At 42.2% G+C, this 20,601-nt stretch overlaps 1 long non-coding RNA gene across 1 annotated transcript in view; it reads right to left on the bottom strand.

Annotated features, from left to right (window-relative positions):
* Positions 1–2,807: 2,807 nt before the first annotated feature.
* Positions 2,808–20,601, bottom strand: part of LOC120997274 — an 87,421-nt gene continuing 69,627 nt past the window's right edge. Inside the window, exon 3 of the long non-coding RNA XR_005778135.1 lies at positions 2,808–3,571. This is a non-coding gene — a long non-coding RNA (uncharacterized LOC120997274). The remainder of the gene's footprint in view (positions 3,572–20,601) is intronic.

Genomic DNA, 20,601 nt, shown 5'->3' on the forward strand with positions numbered 1-20,601 from the left:
CTGCGCAAATTGGTCATAAAATGTGATCTGATCTTCATCTAAGTCACAACAATAGACAATCACAGTCTGCTTAAACTAATAACACACAAAGAATTAAATTTTACCATGTTTTTATTGAACACACCATGTAAACATTCACAGTGCAGGTGGAAAAAGTATGTGAACCCCTAGACTAATGACACCTCCAAGAGCTAATTGTAGTGAGGTGTCAGCCAACTGGAGTCCAATCAATGAGATGAGATTGGAGGTGTTGGTTACAGCTGCCCTGCCCTATAAAAAACACACACCAGTTCTGGGTTTGCTTTTCACAAGAAGCATTGCCTGATGTGAACGATGCCTCGCACAAAAGAGCTCTCAGAAAACCTATGATTAAGAATTGTTGACTTGCATAAAGCTGGAAAGGGTTATAAAAGTATCTCCAAAAGCCTTGCTGTTCATCAGTCCACGGTAAGACAAATTGTCTATAAATGGAGAAAGTTCAGCACTGCTGCTACTCTCCCTAGGAGTGGCCGTCCTGTAAAGATGACTGCAAGAGCACAGCGCAGACTGCTCAATGAGGTGAAGAAGAATCCTAGAGTGTCAGCTAAAGACTTACAAAAGTCTCTGGCATATGCTAACATCCCTGTTAGCAAATCTACGATACGTAAAACACTAAACAAGAATGAATTTCATGGGAGGATACCACAGAGGAAGCCACTGCTGTCCAAAAGAAACATTGCTGCACGTTTACAGTTTGCACAAGAGCACCTGGATGTTCCACAGCAGTACTGGCAAAATATTCTGTGGACAGATGAAACCAAAGTTGAGTTGTTTGGAAGAAACACACAACACTATGTGTGGAGAAAAAGAGGCACAGCACACCAACATCAAAACCTCATCCCAACTGTGAAGTATGGTGGTGGGGGCATCATGGTTTGGGGCTGCTTTGCTTCGTCAGGGCCTGGACGGATTGCTATCATCGAAGGAAAAATGAATTCCCAAGGTTATCAAGACATTTTGCAGGAGAACTTAAGGCTATCTGTCCACCAGCTGAAGCCCAACAGAAGATGGGTGTTGCAACAGGACAACGACCCAAAGCATAGAAGTAAATCAACAACAGAATGGCTTAAACAGAAGAAAATACACCTTCTGGAGTGGCCCAGTCAGAGTCCTGACCTCAACCCGATTGAGATGCTGTGGCATGACCTCAAGAAAGCGATTCACACCAGACATCCCAAGAATATTGCTGAACTGAAACAGTTCTGTAAAGAGGAATGGTCAAGAATTACTCCTGACCGTTGTGCACGTCTGATCTGCAACTACAGGAAACGTTTGTTTGAAGTTATTGCTGTCAAAGGAGGTTCAACCAGTTATTAAATCCAAGGGTTCACATACTTTTTCCACCTGCACTGTGAATGTTTACATGGTGTGTTCAATAAAAACATGGTAACATTTAACTCTTTGTGTGTTATTAGTTTAAGCAGACTGTGATTGTCTATTGCTGTGACTTAGATGAAGATCAGATCACATTTTATGACCAATTTGTGCAGAAATCCATATCATTCCAAAGGGTTCACATACTTTTTCTTGCAACTGTGTGTGTGTGTGTGTGTGTATGCGTATATATATATATATATATATATATATATATATATAAATAATGTTTAAATTAAATGTAGCCTCTGTTTCTGCTGGGATTTGAACTCACAACCTTCTACATTAGAGCCAAGAACCTTAACCACTACGCTATAGAGCTGCATGTTAACCTGCAGTTAAATATACAATGATACTTCTGCTGTATAGGAATTGCTGTATAGGAATACTTACTACATTAGAAACTACTATGAGGTTTTTCTGACACAGTATATCATTCAGCTTTATAGCTGAGTGGTTAAGGTTCTTGCCTCTAATGTAGAAGGATGTGAGTTTAAATCCCAACAGAAAATTTTCAAAAATAGAGGCTAAATTAGATTTAAATACACTGGCTTGAGCACATTCGGTGTTCGGCCGAGCATCGCAATGCTCGAGTCAAAATGGTGTTCGGCCGAGCATGCTCGATTAACACTAATGTAGAGCTGTGACGTTCTGTGTTTGGTACTGTCTGTAGACTGCAATACTGAGATTTTATATAAAGTGCCTTCTCTAAACAGCTCTGAGGCGGAGGGCAGCACACAGCGGTGGAGGACCTTTCCCCAGTGTCACCTCACCTTCTGTGAGCCATGCCTTGTGGCATCGTCTAGATTAACAGTCTACAACCTGTTGCAACTCCAAGAAAGCAAGCCACGAGGCATGCTGAGAGTTGTAGTTGCACCATAGGTTGGAGAGCAGTAGTATAGGGGAAGAGATACAGCCTCCCATTTCCACTGCCAGGCAGTCTGCCTCGTACCCTAGCCGGGCCCACCTGCCTCGTACCCTAGCCGGGCCCACCTGCCTCGTACCCTAGCCGTGCCCACCTGCCTCGTACCCTAGCCGGGCCCACCTGCCGCGTACCCTAACCTTTTATTGATATGCGAGTCCATAGCAATGTGCAGGTTCTTGTAGTTTGAGGACAGCCTGAAAGCCACCAGTCACAGACCGCTGCCTTAGCACATAGCACTTTGTGTAGATTATATGATTTACGGGGGCAACCGCAGTGTCCAAAGGTGTCATGAGGAATTTACTTTGTCACCCCCCCCATATAACATTAATGTAGGAATGATGGGTGACCACTGCCACTGACTAGTCCAGGGAGTGTAGTGCAGCACTAGGAGGTTATAGCGGGAGGTTGTCTATTACATGTGGGATATACAGGGTTTGCACTAATGTGTATTGTTTTTTGAAGTTTTTTGAGCAACTTTATGTGTTTGATATAGACTGTTCCTACAAATTATATACTGTAGTGACTACGCGTGGCCTTACCCAAAAGGGGTTTTCTGAGATTGATGGCCTACTGTCAGGACACAAAGGTACTGCTGCTTCTGCCATTCTAGTGGATAGGGCTTTGCGTAGTTTTTAGTCATAGCCATACGTATGGATGAAGCTGTTCGGTGATGGGACCCCCCCCCCCCCCCCCCCCGAGGTTAGGACTCCCACTGGTTATACACTAGCAGCCATTAATATATATCCTGGAACACCCCTTTAAAGAGGAGCTGTCCCCTCTCCTAACTTGTCTGTTTTAGTAACTACTTGCATTCCCCATGTAATAACAGTTCTGAACCGTCTATTCTTATGACTGTATGTTGTACAATTCCTCTATTATTCCTGCTAGGAGTTATGAATTGCTATCGGTTTGCAATGGGTGTTACAAGTTTGAGCACATTCTGACACTGGCAGCACCGATTATATAGTGTCAAACTGTTCATGGACACTCCCCCAACTGGTAACACCCAACTGGACCATTATTTCAGATGCTAGTAATGCATTGATCACTTCTAGCAGGAATAATAAAGGATTGGCACAACATAGAACCATAGGAATTGGTGCCCCAGAATTGTTGTTACATGGGGAATGTGAGTAGTTACTGAAACAGACATGACAGGAGAGGGGACAAGTCCTGTCCTGCACCTTTGGCGCAACGGTGAATGAAGAGGCAGCCATACATGCACGGTGCGCTCTGCATTTACTGCCATGGGACTTCTGAAAATAGCCAGGCACATTGTATAGCGACGCTGCTCGGTATTGCAGGCCAGCCCCATTCACTTCAGGGAAGGTGAGCTGCACATAGGCCATGTGACCGATGAACGTGACATCAATGGCCTCGAAAGTGGCCGCAACGTCCACCGGAGCTAATCATCGGGAGTCAGACCCCCACCGATCAGATCAAAATTTTACTCCTTGAAAACCCCTTTTAAATTTTTTTCTTTAACATGACTTGGGAATGTTGGAGGACGTCCGTACTCTTATTAATAATCTCTAGAAAACTTTTTAAGAAATTACGGAAGGTGTTACAGCCCAGTGCAACCGAGATAATAATAATATACTGTGGTGATCTTATCCCATAGCAGTAAATAGGAACTTACTAAAGAATAACCAAAAAGACCTGAAACGCGTTGCAGCATGTTGTCACCAGCTATGATACATGTCTATTCATGACTGTGGGATTCTACCTACTAGGACCTGAAATCCATTATCTAATGACCTGTAATGAATCCATTCTGTTCTGTCCTCTAATTGAGATGGTGGGGGTATTTAATGAGATGCGGGGTCTCCTCATTCTATGTCTCATACATGTCTGCACTGAAGAATGAAGAAGCACAGATTGTCTACTCCTTTTCTATGATGAAGAGCTTTACCTGTAGGAAATAGACCTAACCTCAGACTTGTCTAATATATTTTTGTAATAAAAATATAACTTCACCGATGTGTCCTGTGTCATTAATATTCACGAGATGTGCAGTTAGACACCAGACCGGCAAGAACGTCTATAGTTACAATCTACCTGTCTCATATAGTAGTTATATTCTTGTACATAGGGGGCAGTATTATAGTAGTTATATTCTTGTACATAGGAGCAGTATTATAGTAGTTATACCCTTGTACATAGGAGCAGTATTATAGTAGTTATATTCTTGTACATAGGGGGCAGTATTATAGTAGTTATATTCTTGTACATAGGAGCAGTATTATAGTAGTTATATTCTTGTACATAGGGGGCAGTATTATAGTAGTTCTATTCTTGTATATAGGAGCAGTATTATAGTAGTTATATTCTTGTATATAGGAGCAGTATTATAGTAGTTATATTCTTGTACATAGGAGGCAGTATTATAGTAGTTATATTCTTGTACATAGGGGGCAGTATTATAGTAGTTATATTCTTGTACATAGGAGCAGTATTATAAAAGTTATATTCACGTAGATAGAAGACAGTATTATACACTGCGTGCAGAATTATTAGGCAAATGAGTATTTTGACCACATCATCCTCTTTATGCATGTTGTCTTACTCCAAGCTGTATAGGCTCGAAAGCCTACTACCAATTAAGCATATTAGGTGATGTGCATCTCTGTAATGAGAAGGGGTGTGGTCTAATGACATCAACACCCTATATTAGGTGTGCATAATTATTAGGCATTCCTTTGGCAAAATGGGTCAAAAGAAGGACTTGACAGGCTCAGAAAAGTCAAAAATAGTGAGATATCTTGCAGAGGGATGCAGCACTCTTAAAATTGCAAAGCTTCTGAAGCGTGATCATCGAACAATCAAGCGTTTCATTCAAAATAGTCAACAGGGTCGCAAGAAGCGTGTGGAAAAACCAAGGCGCAAAATAACTGCCCATGAACTGAGAAAAGTCAAGCGTGCAGCTGCCAAGATGCCGCTTGCCACCAGTTTGGCCATATTTCAGAGCTGCAACATCACTGGAGTGCCCAAAAGCACAAGGTGTGCAATGGAGACATGGCCAAGGTAAGAAAGGCTGAAAGACGACCACCACTGAACAAGACACACAAGCTGAAACGTCAAGACTGGGCCAAGAAATATCTCAAGACTGATTTTTCTAAGGTTTTATGGACTGATGAAATGAGAGTGAGTCTTGATGGGCCAGATGGATGGGCCCGTGGCTGGATTGGTAAAGGGCAGAGAGCTCCAGTCCGACTCAGACGCCAGCAAGGTGGAGGTGGAGTACTGATTTGGGCTGGTATCATCAAAGATGAGCTTGTGGGGCCTTTTCGGGTTGAGGATGGAGTCAAGCTCAACTCCCAGTCCTACTGCCAGTTTCTGGAAGACACCTTCTTCAAGCAGTGGTACAGGAAGAAGTCTGCATCCTTCAAGAAAAACATGATTTTCATGCAGGACAATGCTCCATCACACGCGTCCAAGTACTCCACAGCGTGGCTGGCAAGAAAGGGTATAAAAGAAGAAAATCTAATGACATGGCCTCTGATAGGAATCTCTGAGTCCCACTTGGTACCCCTGGCACCAAAACTTCTAGTATCGGCTTGGTTTGAGTCCTTTCTGACGTCAGGAGAGCGCTTCACTCAGTAGGTAACGAAAGACACAACAGTGATGTACTGAATGAACACTCTGAGGTTTATTTTTAATGCACACAGGTTATATAGAGGGGGCTTTACCCTCTTTATTAGCATATCATCGTATGTTATGTATTTAACCTATCATATTAACACGTTTCATTCTACGCTCAGAGAAATAGAAACAAAAACTGAACTTCCATATTAGGAACATTGTCCGGGAGTAGTGCCAAAGAGATAAGATTCAGGGTTACAGAGAATAGAAACCTTACAGTATATTAGTTTCACAGCAATCAGAGTTAGTACCTAACATAGAAACAAAACTTCAGCAAAAAGCAGAATTCATTTTGACATAATAAAGAACATGGATTCCTTTCAAATCCCCTCTTAAGAACCTTTAGTGGATCACACTACATGGTTCTTTCCTTCCTTGTCCTTTTTCTCTCTATACGATATTAGGTAATTCTTATACCCATCTGGGCTTCGATCCTCCTGGGGTACAGTAGTCTGATATAATGACATATTAGAGAGCCCTTTTTCTAGCATTCGTCTCACACAGGGAATAACACATAATACTACTACACCTATTACTACAATTACTATTAGTATGACAATCCCTAGTTGCATGAGACCTTGTTTCCAATTTGTGAACCACCCAAAGTATTGATCCCATGGATCATTTATACCTGAGTTCTTTTTCAGTTCTACTGACAGATCTTCAAGCTTTTTTTTTTTTATAGCTATTGTAACCTTACCAGTGGGGCCAGTATTATTTGGTATGTATGTGCAGCAGGAGGTTGGATCAATCAATACTCGGCACACTCCGCCCTTCTCTGCAAGAATCATATCCAACACCATTCAATTCTGGAATGTCATGATTGAGTCTGCTTGTAGTTGTTCTGCTACCCCTTGAAATTCATCTCTGGTATAGTTTACAAACCTTTGCTGATTGTAGTATATGTAATTTATCCAATCCTCATTTTTATTCACAGTAATGATGGGAAATATTGATTCAAATCCGGCGGCTACTTGATCTCTAGCTTTGAACTCATCTGGGACCCCTCTTGGAACACCTATTGCATCTATATACACATGGGGGTCAAAACTTGAAAGGGGGCTGCTTCTTTTGTTTCTCTTTAGCACCCCTTTGTCTATAATATCTGATTCAGTAAAAATGTGCATGTTCATTATAACTTTGGCAAGCGCACATTCACCTTTCCAGGCACCTTCCAATCTGGATCTTATTTTTCCATCTCCACAGATCCAGTACACATCTCCTATGGAGTACACTTGGTTCTGAGTGAGGGATATGTTCAGATTGCTGTATTTGTGACAATAACCTTTGGTGAAATTCTGTACATTCCTCCCATGTGTACTCCCCTTGTAACATGTGTAGTTACCTGGATATACCTGGATGCCTGCCCCTAGGCGAGGATTTTTTAACAAAAGAGGGTATTTTGATTTCCATTCTGTACATGCACTGTGGTTATAAGACATATTAACAAAAAGAGTCAAAAAAAACATTCTTCCACACTTTCTGGTAACACTAGGGGTACGGTACCTAGGTGTGGCTTGGCAGCACCGCATATGTAACAGTTACTTTTATTCACAGAGGCTGCACTATACTTCATCCACTCCAGCCACAAATTAACATCAGAAAAACCCGTCCCCATGGCCAAAGTATCCTCATATGTGGGATTAGATATGGCCCTTAGGTTTTTTAGAGAAACTATATGTGGGGCTAGTGGGTTTTTGGGGACACCTGTGATGGGCTGGTATTCCTTAGACTTATACATATCTCTAAGTTTGAACATTTGTGTTACCTGAGAAGTCTCAGCTCCCCACATTTTATGGAAGTACCATCCTAGTACATAATCTCCTTCATCATATTTACCAGGGTTGTCTATTGTCAATACAATCTTCATTTCCGCTGACCTTTTTTTGCAATGATACATTGAAGAGGTGTCCACATAACACGTCCCTCTCTCAAGGAGTGTCATTCTAGTCAAAAGGGACTTAGAATTTTTATCCCTCCTTTTGAGGGCGCTTTCTGGTTTATATCCCCATTTTGTCCCTGTATTCCATCCCACTGATCCCCAGTATCCACAACCTTTTCCCCAGTATGAGTCTGTTACACATATATAGGCCTGTCCTTCTACATAGTTGTTGGAACAATAGTTATAATATGAACATGTTTTCAATATATCACAAAGGCAAAAGGTGTAGGTAGCTACGTGAGTGTTAGATGAATTATACCAAAAGGTGATGACGCCGCCCTTGCTAGTTGCGGCTACTTCTCCCTTACTACGAATTGGTAAAATCAACAAGATTATTGAAGCAATCTTAGTCAGTACATTCAACCATTTCCCAGAAAGGGGTGAGGAGCTCATCATGTTGGAGGTCAGGGCTGTCTGCCCCCGTTAGTACCTCTGGGCCTTGTTGGAGGTCAGGGCTGTCTGCCCCCGTTAGTACCTCTTGTCCTTCTTCAAGGCCAAGGCTGTCTGCCTCCGTTCCTGCCTCCTCTCTTGTTCTCACAAGCTTCACTCGGGTGGCGTGGATCCAAGTTGGAGACTGTTCAGTCAGCACGGCTGTTCTGGTTACTGCGACCATGGTAGTGGGTGGGCCATATGCGAAGTCACCTTGGGATTTTCCTTTCTTCAGTGTTTTGATCACTACCTCATCCCCCACCCTGTATGGGTGGGTGGGTTCCTGTGGAAGAGAGGGAAACTTACAAGCAACTTTCTCCTCAGTTTTATTAAGAACCTGTATCAATTTGGTGACATTTTCTTCCCTTATTAAATCAAGATCACCTTCCTGCACTATCATTGGGCGCCTTGCCCAGGGGGTGGGGAAAGGCCTTCCCATGAGTATCTGCAAGGATTCTCAATGCTGTTATATCCTACCCCCTCTTTGCAGACTAATCCTGTCTTAGGATTTTTCTGCAATACTGGATAACACCAGTCTTGCTGTTCCTGTTCAGTGGAATATCTTTAAAGATCAGTAAGCATTTGTGACATCTCAGGGGTTGGAGGTGCCAAACATGGCATCTCCCAATGGTTACATGGACCTGTGGGGTTGCATTTGGCCACTCGTTTCGCCACCTTATCTGCCAGCGCATTGCCCTGTGAGACATGATCCTTACCATCTGCTGCCGTGATCCTCTCCTCTGTCAAATCATACCATAGTCCCACACTACCCCATGTGTGTACCTACTATCAGTATAAATGGTGACAGATCTATCAGTATGTAGAATACATGCTCTAGTGAGTGCAATGAGCTCAGCTGCCTGCTGTGTTGAGTGTGGATGCCCTTGAGTAGGCCTATAACATCATGTGTAGTGTGCAAAAATGGTGTAACGTCACATTGTGAAAGGAGTTGCCAACTCTACCATCATAGCACAGGCTGCAAGAGAACACAGACATGCCGGCATCCCTTGAACAGGGGTGGGCATTACCTTTGAGAAAAAAATACACAAGGATGCAACTTGCCTCCGTGTTCTTGTGTCAGTACACCCGCCATGGTTTTACAATTTTGTCGTGCAAACATGTGGAAGTTTGTAGTCAGGGAGGTCCAATCCTGGACTTGACATTAATGAACATTTCAGATAATCAAATGCATTGTACATTTCTGAAGACCATCTTATTAAATCAGGTTTGTCCTGCAGTGTTGCCTGTCTCAAGAGTAGGAACAGTCTGGGATCCATTGTCTGCAGTAGTTTATCATTCCAAGGAAGGATAGCATTTCCTTCTTGGAGAGCGGGGTGACCAAGCCCGCTACAGACTGAACTCTCCCTGGACTGATCCTCTTTTCCCCCTTTTGAGGACAAACCCCAAGTATTCGACTTGCTGTTTACACCATTGCATTTTCCCTAATGACACTTTGTGTCCACATTCAAACAACCATTGTAACAGTGATATACCATCCTCAATGTTGGCCTCCACTGACATACTGCACAACAGTAAATCATCCACGTATTGCAACAACACGGAACCTTGGGGGGGGTGCCATGGTTTTAACGTGGCTTGGAGGACTATGCTGTACACTACAGGTGAATCAGCATATCCCTAGGGCATTTCTGCCCCAGGTCAGTTGACATCTGTCAAAGAAAAAAGCAAAAATTAGTCTGGTCTTCTTGTCAACTGGGATAGAAAAGAATGCATTTTTCAGATCTATCACACTGAACCAAACAGCGTCTGCTGGAATGGCAGATAGTAATTGAGTGATGTCAGGTACAACAGGGGCTATAGGCACAATGATGTTGTTGATGGCCCTTAAATCCTGTACAAAGCGGGTAATACCATCTGCCTTTGTCACTGGATTCACGGGCATGCTGTAGGGTGAAATCACCTCTTCCAGGATTCCCTTTTGTAGGAATTCTTTTATCATTGGCCTAAGTCCATCAAGTTTCTCTTTTGGCAGTAGGTATTGTTTCTGGAACACTGAAATGACACCTGGTTTTACAGTAGCTTTGTAAGGTGTGCAATCTATGAATCCTGTGTCATATTCATTTGAAGACCATAATGCAGGGTTAATGTTGTTAAGTTCTGGGTGGTTCTGTATGTTTGCAAGAATCAGTGGCACTGGTGTAGAGACTGGAATGAGATCTGAGTGTACTCTTATGCCCTGATTTTTGGCTGACACTTGTAAGTCAAGCTTAATGAACAAATCTTTACTTAACACACTTGAGGTTGCACTGCTATCTACCATGCATCCTACTCTGAGTCATCTAAGTCCACCCCTTTTAGTCGGACGCTGTGGTCCTCCTACTCTCTGTCATTAGTGTCCCAGCTGTCCATGAGGACAGAGCTCTGATGTGAAGCACAACACTTAACATGTAACACGTAACTGCAAACATTGAAACAAACAGATCTGACAATACAGACATGAACACACAAAGGGCCCACTAAAACTTTTCATTGACTTCAATAATAAAAAAAAATTTACAGCTTGATCAATGCTGTTGGCACCAATAAAAACCAAAAACTTCAAGAAAAATAAAATAAAATTCTCAATGCGCATATTATATGAAAACAAATATCGTACTCCATACACATTCATATACATTTCATGTACTCATCTTCACAAAACAGCTCATAATCACGCCCTTAAACATTAAAACTGAATTGCACACACAGCTCTCCTAAAGCATCCATTAGGGCTCTTTCACACCTTCAACTCCACTACAACTCAGAGCCACACCCATTCACATTCCACTGAATCATTTGTCTTTCAACCTAATCACACAATTGTCTTTGTTTCATCCCAAAACTTGCAGCACAGACAAACACAGCTTTCCACAGCACACCCAGAAATGCTGATGGTCTGTCGCTGTAAGACAATATACATGTTATAATCATAAAGTCATTTTGTTAAACCCAAATCATTTTATATGTCAGGTGTTCTTAGTTAATGTTGTACATATATAATAATTCTTGTTAAAAACTGGATTCTCACATTACACTGCTGGGGAAAGAAAATTATTGAACAATTTTTTTGTCTTCTATAATAATATTACACATATAACATCACTTACTCTGGAGGATTCCCTACTCCTTTGTATCATGTAATCCAAATCCTAGGACGGGTCATGGTCAAAATGTGGCCATGTTTCTTTGTCTCCCAGACAAAGACCCTTTATCATGTCCATGTGGTACGGGCTATTATCGCCGTCCCTGGGAAAAAGGGCTAGCAGCTTGCATGAACTCAGTCCATCCAGCTAAGTTATCCACCCATGGGTTAAATAGGAAGTAATTTGTGGGACTACACCGTGCAACATAAACTTTGCATGTTTCTCCCGTCTCAGGTTTGGGATGATTTGTTTTAGACCCTTGTGACCCCATTCCGTCTGATATTTTAATGATGCTACTTTCCTAGGACTGGCTGCACTGAAGCGTTAAGGATTCAACAAATTAATGCTGTCAACTAGGCAAAGGACTCAGGTCTGATCAGAAAATATCAGAGTGTCTCATCAAACATATAATTTGTTGCTTTGGTCTGCCGCTTGTGTTCACCTATCTGCGGGTTAATGGATTGCTCCCAGCCGGGGGTGGGGCGTATTGCAGACCTCCGCAACACAGTAAAACAACAATGCAATGTCCTTAAAACTCTATGCAAATAGTGAACTTCAGTCCGTACACTTACCACCCGGACATCAGTATCCTTATCTCAACTCTAATAATCTTATACTTTAAAACAACGTTAAAAGAGTCAAACCAAGCTCCATCCTTGTCTCCCTGAGACAATATTATGTAGTGCGCACTATATTTTCTCTGAGTGATCCTCACGGCGGACTCCCGGAGTCCCCGGGTCACTCCCCCAGACTCCCGGAGTCTGTACCCTGTATCCCTGATACAGTAATTATACTAGAAGTTGTAGGTTCTACTTACTAGATCGAGATGTGGTTCTCGGATCGGCTAGAGGACAATAACAGATGCCTTCCTTACCGAACACGAGGAAAACCTTCCCGATCCCGGAAACGAGCCCCCAACTGATAGGAATCTCTGACTGATAGGAATCTCTGAGTCCCACTTGGTACCCCTGGCACCAAAACTTCTAGTATCGGCTTGGTTTGAGTCCTTTCTGACGTCAGGAGAGCGCTTCACTCAGTAGGTAACGAAAGACACAACAGTGATGTACTGAATGAACACTCTGAGGTTTATTTTTAATGCACACAGGTTATATAGAGGGGGCTTTACCCTCTTTATTAGCATATCATCGTATGTTATGTATTTAACCTATCATATTAACACGTTTCATTCTACGCTCAGAGAAATAGAAACAAAAACTGAACTTCCATATTAGGAACATTGTCCGGGAGTAGTGCCAAAGAGATAAGATTCAGGGTTACAGAGAATAGAAACCTTACAGTATATTAGTTTCACAGCAATCAGAGTTAGTACCTAACATAGAAACAAAACTTCAGCAAAAAGCAGAATTCATTTTGACATAATAAAGAACATGGATTCCTTTCAGCCTCCTTGTTCACCTGATCTGAACCCCATTGAGAACCTGTGGTCCATCATCAAATGTGAGATTTACAAGGAGGGAAAACAGTACACCTCTCTGAACAGTGTCTGGGAGGCTGTGGTTGCTGCTGCACGCAATGTTGATGGTGAACAGATCAAAACACTGACAGAATCCATGGATGGCAAGCTTTATGAGTTTCCTTGCAAAGAAAGGTGGCTATATTGGTCACTGATTTGTTTTTGTTTTGTTTTTGAATGTCAGAAATGTATATTTGTGAATGTTGAGATGTTATATTGGTTTCACTGGTAAAAATAAATAATTGAAATGGGTATATATTTGTTTTTTGTTAAGTTGCCTAATAATTATGCACAGTAATAGTCACCTGCACACACAGATATCCCCCTAAAATAGCTAAAACTAAAAACAAACTAAAAACTACTTCCAAAAATATTCAGCTTTGATATTAATGAGTTTTTTGGGTTCATTGAGAACATGGTTGTTCAATAATAAAATTAATCCTCAAAAATACAACTTGCCTAATAATTCTGCACTCCCTGTAGTAGTTATATCCCTGTACAGAGAAGCAGTATTATAGTAGTTATATTCTTGTAGATAGGAGCAGTATTATAGTAGTAATATTCTTGTACATAGGAGGCAGTATTATAGTAGTTATATCCCTGTACAGAGAAGCAGTATTATAGTAGTTATATTCTTGTAGATAGGAGCAGTATTATAGTAGTTATATTCTTGTACACAGGAGGCAGTATTATAGTAGTTATATTCTTGTACATAGGAGCAGTATTATAGTAGTTATATTCTTATACATGGAGGCAGTATTATAGTGGTTATATTCTTGTACATAGGAGCAGTACTATAGTAGTTATATTCTTGTACATAGGAGCAGAATTATAGTAGTTATATTCTTGTACATAGGAGCAGAATTATAGTAGATATATTCTTGTACATAGGAGCAGTATTATAGTAGTTATATTCTTGTACATAGGAGCAGTATTATAGTAGTTATATTCTTGTACATAGGAGCAGTATTCTAGTAGTTATAGTCTTGTACATAGGAGCAGTATTATAGTAGTTATATTCTTATACATAGGAGGCAGTATTATAGTAGTTATATTCTTGTACATAGCAGGCAGTATTATAGTAGTTATATTCTTGTACATAGGAGCAGTATTATAGTAGTTTTATTCTTGTACATAGAAGCAGTATTATAGTAGTTATATTCTTGTACATAGGAGGCAGTATTATAGTAGATATATTCTTGTACATAGGAGGCAATTTTTATTAGTAAAAAACAAGCAATAATTAATTTACAGAAATCATACATATTGTCTAAAGAATACATTTATAATAACTTTAACTTAAGAGTCCATCTAAAAAAAAAAGGAAAAAACAATAAATACACTGCTCAAAAAAATAAAGGGAACACAAAGATAACACATCCTAGATCTGAATTACTTAAATATTCTTCTGAAATACTTTGTTCTTTACATAGTTGAATGTGCTGACAACAAAATCACACAAAAATAAAAAAATGGAAATCAAATTTTTCAACCCATGGAGGTCTGGATTTGGAGTCACACTCAAAATTAAAGTGGAAAAACACACTACAGGCTGATCCAACTTTGATGTAATGTCCTTAACACAAGTCAAAATGAGGCTCAGTAGTGTGCGTGGCCTCCACGTGCCTGTATGACCTCCCTACAACGCCTGTGCATGCTCCTGATGAGGTGGCGGACGGTCTCCTGAGGGATCTCCTCCCAGACCTGGAACGGGCGGGCCAGTCCATAGCATCAATGCCTTCGTCTTGCAGGAACCGCTGACACACTCCAGCCACATGAGGTCTAGCATTGTCTTGCATTAGGAGGAACCCAGGGCCAACCGCACCAGCATATGGTCTCACAAGGGGTCTGAGGATCTCATCTCGGTACCTAATGGCAGTCAGGCTACCTCTGGCGAGCACATGGAGGGCTGTGTGGCCCTCCAAAGAAATGCCGCCCCACACCATTACTGACCCAATGCCAAACCGGTCATGCTGGAGGATGTTGCAGGCAGCAGAACGTTCTCCACGGCGTCTCCAGTCTCTGTCACGTCTGTCACATGTGCTCAGTGTGAACCTGCTTTCATCTGTGAAGAGCACAGGGCGCCAGTGGCGAATTTGCCAATCTTGGTGTTCTCTGGCAAATGCCAAACGTCCTGCACGGTGTTGGGCTGTAAGCACCTGTGGACGTCGGGCCCTCATATCACCCTCATGGAGTCTGTTTCTGACTGTTTGAGCAGACACATGCACATTTGTGGCCTGCTGGAGGTCATTTTGCAGGGCTCTGGCAGTGCTCCTCCTGTTCCTCCTTGCACAAAGGCGGAGGTAGCGGTCCTGCTGCTGGGTTGTTGCCCTCCTACGGCCTCCTCCATGTCTCCTGATGTACTGGCCTGTCTCCTGGTAGCGCCTCCATGCTCTGGACACTACGCTGACAGACACAGCAAACCTTCTTGCCACAGCTCGCATTGATGTGCCATCCTGGATAAGCTGCACTACCTGAGCCACTTGTGTGGGTTGTAGACTCCGTCTCATGCTACCACTAGAGTGAAAGCACCGCCAGCATTCAAAAGTGACCAAAACATCAGCCAGGAAGCATAGGAACTGAGAAGTGGTCTGTGGTCACCACCTGCAGAACCACTCCTTTATTGGGGGTGTCTTGCTAATTGCCTATAATTTCCACCTGATGTCTATCCCATTTGCACAACAGCATTTGAAATTGATTGTCACTCAGTGTTGCTTCCTAAGTGGACAGTTTGATTTCACAGAAGTGTGATTGACTTCGAGTTACATTGTGTTGTTTAAGTGTTCCCTTTATTTTTTTGAGCAGTGTATATATAATTACATGGTACATGAGTTAAAATTACTCCAAATATACATTCCTCTATTTTTCATTCTTTCCCTTTTTCCTAACCTCTATAGATCTGATCCACCTTAGTTCTGACAGGATGAGGTTAATGGCTTTTATATGATTGAAGGGCTCACTGTGAATGGACACTCTTGTTCTTGTATGCCAGTGTCCGTATTTGATGGTGGTAATAATCAGATGCATGGTCCTCGGTCAATGTCAGCTACCTGTGATGTTACACCATAGATCAGTGATGGCGAACCTTTTAGAGACCGAGTGCTCAAACTGCAACCCTACAACCCACTTATTTATCGCAAAGTGCCAACACGACAATTTACCCTGAATACCCATATAGTATATCTTCCATGTATTTTACCATTTAGCTATAATAGCCTGCCTACATACAGTGCGCTGCCTGTGCTGTTCATAGCGTGTCCGCCGCTGGTGAATGTCAGGAAAAGTGTAAGGCATATTGGTACACTATAGACTTTTTCCAGGCCGCGGGTGCCCACAGAGAGGGCTCTGAGTGCCCATGCCATAGGTTCGCCACCACTGCCATAGATGATGTCTGGGTAGGTTAGAGACCGCAGTCTTGGGATTTTTAGCTTGCAGGTTATTCTCTGCCATTTCTGTCCCCCTCCCCAGCACTCGGTTATAAAATGTGATCTGAGACACTCAGAAATTTTAGATTTTATTTTAAGACATGGAGGCTCCTATTGCTTAACCCTTTCTTTACTGTCCACCAATAGCAGCAAAGAAAAAAGATGACATAAAGGAAGAAACCATGACAACAAGCCCCTCCCCATATGTGCCATTATAATAGACCCCACATCCATAAGTCCTTCCTCTTTCTTTGCTGCTGCCACCAAGATAAGTACATTCCATAACAGTTATTTTCCTTGTTTGTCCTATCTCACTGGTTGCTTTTAGTTTTTAGGTTTTCTTCCCTCAGATTCACCTATAGATTTATATATATACACTGCTCAAAAAAATAAAGGGAACACTTAAACAACACACTGTAACTCCAAGTCAATCACACTTCTGTGAAATCAAACTGTCCACTTAGGAAGCAACACTGAGTGACAATCAATTTCACATGCTGTTGTGCAAATGGGATAGACAACAGGTGGAAATTATAGGCAATTAGCAAGACACCCCCAATAAAGGAGTGGTTCTGCAGGTGGTGACCACAGACCACTTCTCAGTTCCTATGCTTCCTGGCTGATGTTTTGGTCACTTTTGAATGCTGGCAGTGCTTTCACTCTAGAGGTAGCATGAGACGGAGTCTACAACCCACACAAGTGGCTCAGGTAGTGCAGCTTATCCAGGATGGCACATCAATGCGAGCTGTGGCAAGAAGGTTTGCTGTGTCTGTCAGCGTAGTGTCCACAGCATGGAGGCGCTACCAGGAGACAGGCCAGTACATCAGGAGACGTGGAGGAGGCCGTAGGAGGGCAACAACCCAGCAGCAGGACCGCTACCTCCGCCTTTGTGCAAGGAGGAACAGGAGGAGCACTGCCAGAGCCCTGCAAAATGACCTCCAGCAGGCCACAAATGTGCATGTGTCTGCTCAAACGGTCAGAAACACTCCATGAGGGTGATATGAGGGCCCGACGTCCACAGGTGGGGGTTGTGCTTACAGCCCAACACCGTGCAGGACGTTTGGCATTTGCCAGAGATTGGCAAATTCGCCACTGGCGCCCTGTGCTCTTCACAGATGAAAGCAGGTTCACACTGAGCACATGTGACAGAGTCTGGAGACGCCGTGGAGAACGTTCTGCTGCCTGCAACATCCTCCAGCATGACCGGTTTGGCATTGGGTCAGTAATGGTGTGGGGTGGCATTTCTTTGGAGGGCCGCACAGCCCTCCATGTGCTCGCCAGAGGTAGCCTGACTGCCATTAGGTACCGAGATGAGATCCTCAGACCCCTTGTGAGACCATATGCTGGTGCGGTTGGCCCTGGGTTCCTCCTAATGCAGGACAATGCTAGACCTCATGTGGCTGGAGTGTGTCAGCAGTTCCCGCAAGACGAAGGCATTGATGCTATGGACTGGCCCGCCCGTTCCCCAGACCTGAATCCAATTGAGCACATCTGGGACATCATGTCTCGCTCTATCCACGAACGTCACGTTGCACCACAGACTGTCCAGGAGTTGGCAGATGCTTTAGTCCAGGTCTGGGAGGAGATCCCTCAGGAGACCGTCCGCCACCTAATCAGGAGCATGCACAGGCGTTGTAGAGAGGTCATACAGGCACGTGGAGGCCACACACACTACTGAGCCTCATTTTGACTTGTTTTAAGGACATTACATCAAAGTTGGATCAGCCTGTAGTGTGTTTTTCCACTTTAATTTTGAGTGTGACTCCAAATCCAGACCTCAACGGGTTGAAAAATTTGATTTCCATTTTTTTATTTTTGTGTGATTTTGTTGTCAGCACATTCAACTATGTAAAGAACAAAGTATTTCAGAAGAATATTTAATTAATTCAGATCTAGGATGTTATTTTTGTGTTCCCTTTATTTTTTTGAGCAGTGTATATATGAGTATATATATATATGTGTATATATATATATATATATATATATATATATACAGTTGAAAGAAAAAGTATGTGAAGCCTTTGGAATGATATGGATTTCTGCACAAATTGGTCATAAAATGTGATCTGATCTTCATCTCAGTCACAACAATAGATAATCACAGTCTGCTTAAACTAATAGCACACAAATAATTAAATGTTACCATGTTTTTATTGAACACACCATGTAAACATTCACAGTGCAGGTGGAAAAAGTATGTGAACCCCTAGACTAATGACATCTCCAAGAGCTAATTGGAGTGAGGTGTCAGCCAACTGGAGTCCAATCAATGAGATGAGATTGGAGGTGTTCGTTACAGCTGCCCTGCCCTATAAAAAAACACACACCAGTTCTGGGTTTGCTTTTCACAAGAAGCATTGCCTGATGTGAATGATGCCTCGCACAAAAGAGCTCTCAGAAGACCTACGATTAAGAATTGTTGACTTGCATAAAGCTGGAAAGGGTTATAAAAGTATCTCCAAAAGCCTTGCTGTTCATCAGTCCACGGTAAGACAAATTGTCTATAGATGGAGAAAGTTCAGCACTGCTGCTACTCTCCCTAGGAGTGGTCGTCCTGTAAAGATGACTGCAAGAGCACAGCGCAGACTGCTCAATGAGGTGAAGAAGAATCCTACAGTGTCAGCTAAAGACTTACAAAAGTCTCTGGCATATGCTAACATCCCTGTTAGCGAATCTATGATACGTAAAACACTAAACAAGAATGGATTTATTGGGAGGATACCACAGAAGAAGCCACTGCTGTCCAAAAAAAACATTGCTGCACGTTTACAGTTTGCACAAGAGCTCCTGGATGTTCCACAGCAGTACTGGCAAAATATTCTGTGGACAGATGAAACCAAAGTTGAGTTGTTTGGAAGAAACACACAACACTATGTGTGAAGAAAAAGAGGCACAGCACACCAACATCAAAACCTCATCCCAACTGTGAAGTATGGTGGTGGGGGCATCATGGTTTGGGGCTGCTTTGCTGCGTCAGGGCCTGGACGGATTGCTATCATCAAAGAAAAAATGATTTCCCAAGTTTATCAAGACATTTTGCAGGAGAACTTAAAGGGAACCTGTCACCAGTTTTATGGTGTCCTAACTAAGGGCTTAAATAAGTGACTGATTCTCTTAGCACAATGCTGGGTCACTTTCTTTAATTGACCCAGTCAATCTGTTAACATCTTGTATTGAAAAGCTCCAGCTGATAATGATGAGTCATGAATATTCATGAGCTCCTGACTCTCCCCGCCCACCTGCTGCTGAATGACAGTTTGTTTCCATATGAATCAGCAGCAGGTGGGCAGGGGAGTGGCTATAGCTCTGAATTAAATATACGCTGGACTCAATGACATCACGCCGGACTCCAATCAGCTCATTAGCATGCGGCATGTGACATCTTTGTGTGTATATTATGAGGTAACCATCTGTCACACCAGTAAGTGAATACATCTAAGGCACTTTTTAGTAGTTAATGATTGTATATAATTAGTTAGATTATAATCAAATATCCACATGACAGGTTCCCTTTAAGGCCATCTGTCCACCAGCTGAAGCTCAACAGAAGATGGGTGTTGCAACAAGACAACTACCCAAAGCATAGAAGTAAATCAACAACAGAATGGCATAAACAGAAGAAAATACGCCTTCTGGAGTGGCCCAGTCAGAGTCCTGACCTCAACCCGATTGAGATGCTGTGGCATGACCTCAAGAAAGCGATTCACACCAGACATCCCAAGAATATTGCTGAACTGAAACAGTTCTGTAAAGAGGAATGGTCAAGATTTACTCCTGACCGTTGTGCACGTCTGATCTGCAACTACAGGAACCGTTTTTGCTGCCAAAGGAGGTTCAACCAGTTATTAAATCCAAGGGTTCACATACTTTTTCCACCTGCACTGTGAATGTTTACATGGTGTGTTTAATAAAAACATGGTAACATTTAATTCTTTGTGTGTTATTATTTTAAGCAGACTGTGATTGTCTATTGTTAGGACTTAGATGAAGATCAGATCACATTTTATGACCAATTTGTGCAGAAATCCATATCATTCCAAAGGGTTCACATACTTTTTCTTGCAACTGTATATATATATATATATATTTATACTGTACAGACCAAAAGTTTGGACACACCTTCTCATTTAAAGAGTTTTCTTTATTTTCATGACTATGAAAATTGTAGATTCACACTGAAGGCATCAAAACTATGAATTAACACATGT

Source organism: Bufo bufo, chromosome 4 (genome assembly GCF_905171765.1).
Source record: "Bufo bufo chromosome 4, aBufBuf1.1, whole genome shotgun sequence".
Classification (NCBI taxonomy): domain Eukaryota; kingdom Metazoa; phylum Chordata; class Amphibia; order Anura; family Bufonidae; genus Bufo; species Bufo bufo.